Source organism: Triticum aestivum, chromosome 2B, assembly GCF_018294505.1.
Source record: "Triticum aestivum cultivar Chinese Spring chromosome 2B, IWGSC CS RefSeq v2.1, whole genome shotgun sequence".
Lineage (NCBI taxonomy): Eukaryota > Viridiplantae > Streptophyta > Magnoliopsida > Poales > Poaceae > Triticum > Triticum aestivum.
This window is the reverse complement of record NC_057798.1, coordinates 386,710,572-386,717,804: the sequence shown is the minus strand read 5'-3', so window position 1 is coordinate 386,717,804 and position 7,233 is coordinate 386,710,572.

Genomic DNA, 7,233 nt, shown 5'->3' with positions numbered 1-7,233 from the left:
TATTGGTATACATATCTTGGTATCATATCTCGTGCCACAAAGTTGTCATCGCATATACACAATTCCTATCTTGGTTCGCAAAGTTTTGCATGGAGAAGAGCTCAAAAGTGAAAGAGCCAAACAAGCTTTTAAGCAAAAGGAAAAGATAAGCAAAGAGCTTTTAAGCAAGAACCATAGCATCATACTACATTATGATTGTCATACTCGATTATCTTGGATCATATCACCGGAACACTATACATATAGCATGCATGGGATAGAAGTCGTTGCATTTTTTCTTAGTAGGTTGTGCACAAGTTTCATATCCGCCTATTGTGCAATCGTGCTAGCGTCTCTCTAGAGTTGTGCAACAAGAGCATTTTCCATGGATTCCACCTTTTGAGCTCACTTTTGGTTGCACGGCCCCATTTATCTATCCGTGTGTGTGTTTCCATGTACCTCCATTTTACTATTGGTCTACCTGTTGCATTTGCAAATGTGTGAATCTTTTCCAACATTATTGAGTCTCAGTAAATTGCATAAATTTTGAGCCACCAGCCTAACCAAGGTCCACCACAAGCTTTCTTTGTGTAGGTGTGAGAACCGACAAGAATTGTTACCAATTGTGTTATTCCCTTGTTACACATTTGAGTGATCATTGATCCATCTTCAACATCGGTCAAGGTACATTTGGTATAGTTCTTTTCCTCTTCCACTCACACATTTACTTGCAATTATGGATAGGACAAGTTCTTTGCTACCTCTTGAGCACTGCATTGGATTTCCCCGAAGAGGAGAGGATGATGCAGCAAAGTAGCGTAAGTATTTCCCTCAGTTTTTGAGAACCAAGGTATCAATCCAGTAGGAGATCACGCACGAGTCCCTTGTACCTACACAAAACGATAGCTCCTCGCAACCAACGCGATTAGGGGTTGTCAATCCCTTCACGGTCACTTACGAGAGTGAGATCTGATAGACGAGAGAAATAATACTTTTGGTATTTTTGATAGATAGATGCAAAGTGAAAAGTAAAAGGAAAAGTAAAAACAAAGCATGTAAATAAAGTGATATAGATTGATATGATGAGAATAGACCCGGGGGCCATAGGTTTCACTAGTGGCCTCTTTCAAGAGCATACGTATTCTATGGTGGGTGAACAAATTAATGTTGAGCAATTGACAGAATTGATCATAGTTATGAGTATATCTAGGTATGATCATGTATATAGGCATCACGTCCGAGACAAGTAGATCGAAACGATTATGCATCTACTACTATTACTCCACTCATCGAGTACTATCCAACATGCATCTAGAGTATTAAGTTAAAAACAGAGTAACGCCTTAAGCAAGATGACATGATGTAGAGGGATAAATTCATGCAATATGATAAAAACCCCATCTTGTTATCCTCGATGGCAACAATACAATACGTGCCTATTGCTGCCCCTTCTGTCACTGGGAAAGGACACCGCAAGATTGAACCCAAAGCTAAGCACTTCTCCCATTGCAAGAACTACCAATCTAGTTGGCCAAACCAAAAGGATAATTCGAAGAGACTTGCAAAGATAACTCAATCATACATAAAAGAATTCAGAGAAGATTCAAGTATTGTTCATAGATAATACCGGATCATAAACCCACGATTCATCGGTCTCAACAAAGACACCGCAAAAAGAAGAAGATTACATCGAATAGATCTCCACAAGAGAGGGGGAGAACATTGTATTGAGATCCAAAAAGAGAGAAGAAGCCATCTAGCTACTAGCTATGGACCCGAAGGTCTGAAGTAAACTACTCACACTTCATCGGAGGGGCTATGGTGTTGATGTAGAAGCCCTCCGTGGTGGATGCCCCCTCCGGCGGAGCTCCGGAATAGGCCCCAAGATGGGATCTCGTGGATACAGAAGGTTGCGGCAGTGGAATTAGGTTTTTGGCTCCTGTTCTGATCGTTTGGGGATACGTAGCTATATACAGGAGGAAGGAGCACGTCGGTGGAGCAACAGGGGGCCCATGAGGCAGGGGGGCGTGCCCAGGGGGCGCCCCCCACCCTCGTGACCGCCTCTTTTGTTCCTTGGAGCAGGGTCCAAGTCTCCTGGATCACGTTCAGTGAGAAAATCACATTCCCGAAGGTTTTATTCCGTTTGGACTCCGTTTGATATTCCGTTTCTTCGAAACACTGAAATAGGCAAAAAACAACTATTCTGGGCTGGGCCTCCGGTTAATAGGTTAGTCCCAAAAATAATATAAAAGTGGAAAATAAAGCCCAATATGGTCCAAAACAGTAGATAAAGTAGCATGGAGCAATCAATAATTATAGATACGTTGGAGACGTATCAGGCATCCCCAAGCTTAATTCCTGCTCGTCCTCGAGTAGGTAAATGATAAAAAAGAATTTTTGATGTGGAGTGATACTTTGGCATAATTTCAATGTAAATCTTCTTAATCATGGTATGAATATTCAGATCCGAAAGATTCAAGACAAAAGTTCATATTGACACAAAAATAATATTACTTCAAGCATACTAATCAAAGCAATCATGTCTTCTCAAAATAACATGGCCAAAGAAAGTTATCCCTAAAAAATCATATAGTCTGGCTATGCTCCATCTTCCCCACATAAAATATTCAAATCATGCACAACCCCGATGACAAGCCAAGCAATTGTTTCATACTTTAACATTCTCAAAACTTTTTCAATCTTCACGCAATACATGAGCGTGAGCCATGGATATAGCACTATATGTGGAATAGAATGGTGGTTGTGGAGAAGACAAAAAGAGGGAAGATAGTCTCACATCAACTAGGCGTATCAACGGGCTATGGAGATGCCCATCAATAGATATCAATGTGAGTGAGTAGGGATTGGCATGCAACGGATGCACTAGAGCTATAAGTATATGAAAGCTCTACAAAAGAAACTAAGTGGGTGTGCATCCAACTCGCTTGCTCACGAAGACCTAGGGCATTTGAGGAAGCCCATCATTGGAATATACAAGCCAAGTTCTATAATGAAAACTTCCCACTAGTATATAAAAGTGACAAAACGAGAGACTCTCTATCATGAAGATCTTGGTGCTACTTTGAAGCACAAGTGTGGTAAAAGGATAGTAGCATTGTCCCTTCTCTATTTTTCTCTCATTTTTTTATTTTTATTTGGGCCTTTCTCCTTTTTTGGCCTTTTTTTATTTTTCGTCCGGAGTCTCATCCCGACTTGTGGGGGAATCATAGTCCCCATCATCCTTTCCTCACTTGGGACAATGCTCTAATAATGATGATCATCACATTTTTATTTTTCTTACAACTCAACAATTACAACTCGATAATTAGAACAAAGTATGACTCTATATGAATGCCTCCGGAGGTGTACCGGGATATGCAATGAATCAAGAGTGGCATGTATGAAAGAATTATGAATGGTGGCTTTGCCACAAATACAATGTCAACTACATGATCACGCTAGCAATATGACAATGATGGAGCGTGTCATAATAAACGGAACGGTGGAAAGTTGCATGGCAATATATCTCGGAATGGCTATGGAAATGCCATAATAGGTAGGTATGGTGGCTGTTTTGAGGAAGGTATATGGTGGGTGTATGATACCGGCGAAAAGTGTGCGGTATTATAGAGGCTAGCAAAGGTGGAAGGATGGGAAAAAGTGCGTATAATCCATGGACTCAACATTAATCATAAAGAACTCATATACTTATTGCAAAAATCTAGAAGTTATCAAAGCAAAGTATTACGCGCATGCTCCTAGGGGGATAGATTGGTAGGAAAAGACCATCGCTCGTCCCCGACCGCCACTCATAAGGAAGACAATCAATAAATAAATCATGCTCCGAGTTCATCACATAACGGTTCACCATATGTGCATCCTACGGGAATCACAAACTTCAACACAAGTATTATTTAAATTCACAATTACTCAACTAGCATGACTTTAATATCACCATCTTCATATCTCAAAACAATTATCAAGCATCAAACTTATCTTAGTATTCAACGCACTCAAAAGAAAGTTTCACATGTCTTGAATACCAAGTATATTAACATTAAGTGAATTACCATGCTATTAACGACTCTCAAAATAATCTAAGTGAAGCATGAGAGATCAATAGTTTCTTTAAAACAAATCCACCACCGTGTCTAAAATATCTAAGTGAAGTACTAGAGCAAAAATATCAATCTCAAAAGATATAAGTGAAGCACTATGAGCAAAACTATCAAGCTCAAAAGGTATAAGTGAAGCACATAGAGTATTCTAACAAATTCCAATTCTTGTATGGCTCTCTCAAAAGGTGTGTACAGCAAGGATAATTGTGGTAAACTAAAAAGCAAAGACGCAAATAATACAAGACGCTCCAAGCAAAACACATATCATGTGGTGAATAAAAATATAGCTCCAAGTAAATTACCGATGGAAGTGGACGAAAGAGGGGATGCCTTCCGGGGCATCCCCAAGCTTTGACTTTTTGGTGTCCTTGGATTATCTTGGGGGTGACATGGGCATCCCCAAGCTTAGGCTCATGCCACTCCTTGTTCCATAATCCATCAAAATAATTCACCCAAAACTTGAAAACTTCACAACACAAAACTCAACAGAAATCTCGTGAGCTCCGTTAGAGAAAGAAAACAAAATACTACTGAAGGTACTGTAATGAACTCATTCTTTATTTATATTGGTGTTAAACCTACTGTATTCCAACTTCTCTATGGATTATAAACTAATTTACTAGGCATGGATTCATCAAAATAAGCAATCAACACCCACAAAACAGAATCTGTCAAAAACAGAATAGTCTGTAGCAATCTGTAACTAACGCAAACTTCTGGAACTCTAAAAATTCTACCAAAATAGGAAGTCCTGTACAATTTGTTTATTGAACAGCAGGAAAACGAATCAATGCAAAAGGACGTTTCTGCGATTTGACAAAATTATATTCGTGCGTGCAAAGTTTCTGTTTTTCAGCAGAATCAAATCAACTATCATCGTAGGTTATCCTATAGGTTCTACTTGGCACAAAGACTAATTAAAACATAAAACCACATCCAAACAGAGGCTAGATGGATTATTTATTCCTAAACATAAGCAAAAAACAAAAAACACAAAATAAAATTGGGTTGCCTCCCAACAAGCGCTATCGCTTAACACCCCTAGCTAGGCATAAAAGCAAGGATAGATCTAGGTATTGCCATCTTTGGTAGGCAATCCATAAGTGGCTCTCATGATAGATTCATATGGTAATTTTATTTTATTTCTAGGGAAGTGTTCCATTCCCTTCTTTAAGGGAAATTGGAATCTAATATTCCCTTCCTTCATATCAATAATTGCACCAATCGTTCTAAGGAGAGGTCTACCAAGAATAATAGGACATGAAGGATTGAAATCTATATCAAGAACGAGAAAATCTATAGGCACATAATTCCTATTTGCAACAATAAGAACATCATTAATTCTTCCCATAGGCTTTTTAATAGTGGAATCCGCAATATGCAAGTTTAGAGAACAATCATCAAAGTCACGAAAATCTAGCAAATCACATAAAGTTTTGGGAATAGTAGAGACACTAGCACCCAAATCACACAAAGCATGAAACTCATAATCTTTAATTTTAATTTTTATGGTAGGTTCCCACTCATCATAGAGTTTTCTAGGGATAGAAACTTTCAATTCAAGTTTTTCTTCATAAGATTGCATCAAGGCATCAACAATGTGTTCGGTAAAGGCCTTATTTTGACTATAAGCATGAGGAGAATCTAGCACAGATTGCAACAAGGAAATACAACCAATTAAAGAACAATTTTCATAATTAAATTCCTTGAGATCCAAATAGTGGGTTTAGCAACATCTAGGTTTTTTTTCTTTCAATCCCACTTTCATCAATTTCATCATCAAGATCTAGAAACTCCGAATTCTTAGAACGCCTTCTAGGTAAAGGAAGATCATATTCAGTTTCATCAAGATTCATATTGCAAAACAAAGATTTAATGAGGGACACATCAATAACTTTTAGTTCTTCATCTTGATTTTCATAGGAATTGGAAGAACACGCTTTAATAAAGGCATCTGTGGAAGCACGCATCCTAGCGGTTCTTTCTTTGCACTCATCAATGGAAATTCTCATGGCTTTGAGAGACTCATTGATATCATGCTTAGGAGGAATAGATCTAAGCTTTAAAGAATCAATTTCAAGAGAAATTCTATCAACATTCCTAGCAAAATCATCAACTTTAAGCAATTTCTCTTCAAGCAAAGCATTAAAATTCTTTTGTGAATTCATAAACTCTTTAACACTACTCTCAAATTCAGAGGGCATATTATTAAAATTTCTATAAGAGTTGTTGTAGGAATTTCCATAATTATTAGAAGGATTACTAGGATAAGGCCTAGGATAAAAATTCCCTCTATACGCGTTGTTTCCAAAACTATTCCTACCAATAAAATAAACATCGATAGATTCATTATTATTCTCAAACAAAGTAGACAAAGGCATATCATTGGGATCAAGAGGAGTATTTTTAGGAGCAAACATCTTCATAAGTTCATCCATCTTTTCACTCAAAATGTCGATTTCTTCTATAGCATGCACTTTTTTAGTAGAAGATCTTTCGGTGTGCCATTGAGAATAATTAGCCATAATATTATCAAGCAATTTTGTAGCATCTCCTAACGTAATTTCCATAAACGTGCCTCCCGCGTCCGAATCTAAAAGATTTCTAGAAGCAAAATTCAATCCGGCATAAAAATTTTGTATGATCATCCATAAATTCAACCCATGAGTAGGGCAATTGCGAAGCATCAATTTCATTCTTTCCCAAGATTGCGCAACATGCTCATGATCAAGTTGTTTAAAATTCATAATATCATTCCTAAGAGTGATGATCTTAGCGGGAGGAAAATACTTAGAGATAAAAGCATCTTTGCACTTGTTCCAAGAATCAATACTATTTTTAGGCAAAGACGAAAACCAAACTTTAGCACGATCTCTAAGTGAAAACGGAAATAACTTCAATTTGACAATATTGTTATCCGTATCTTTCTTCTTTTGCATATCACACAAATCAACAAAATTGTTTAGATGAGTAGCGGCATCTTCACTGGGAAGGCCGACGAATTAATCTTTCATAACAAGATTCAGCAAAGCGGTATTGATTTCACAAGACTCATCATTATTAAGAGGAGCGATCGGAGTACTAAGGAAATCATTATTATTGGTATTCGAGAAGTCACACAATTTGGTATTATCTT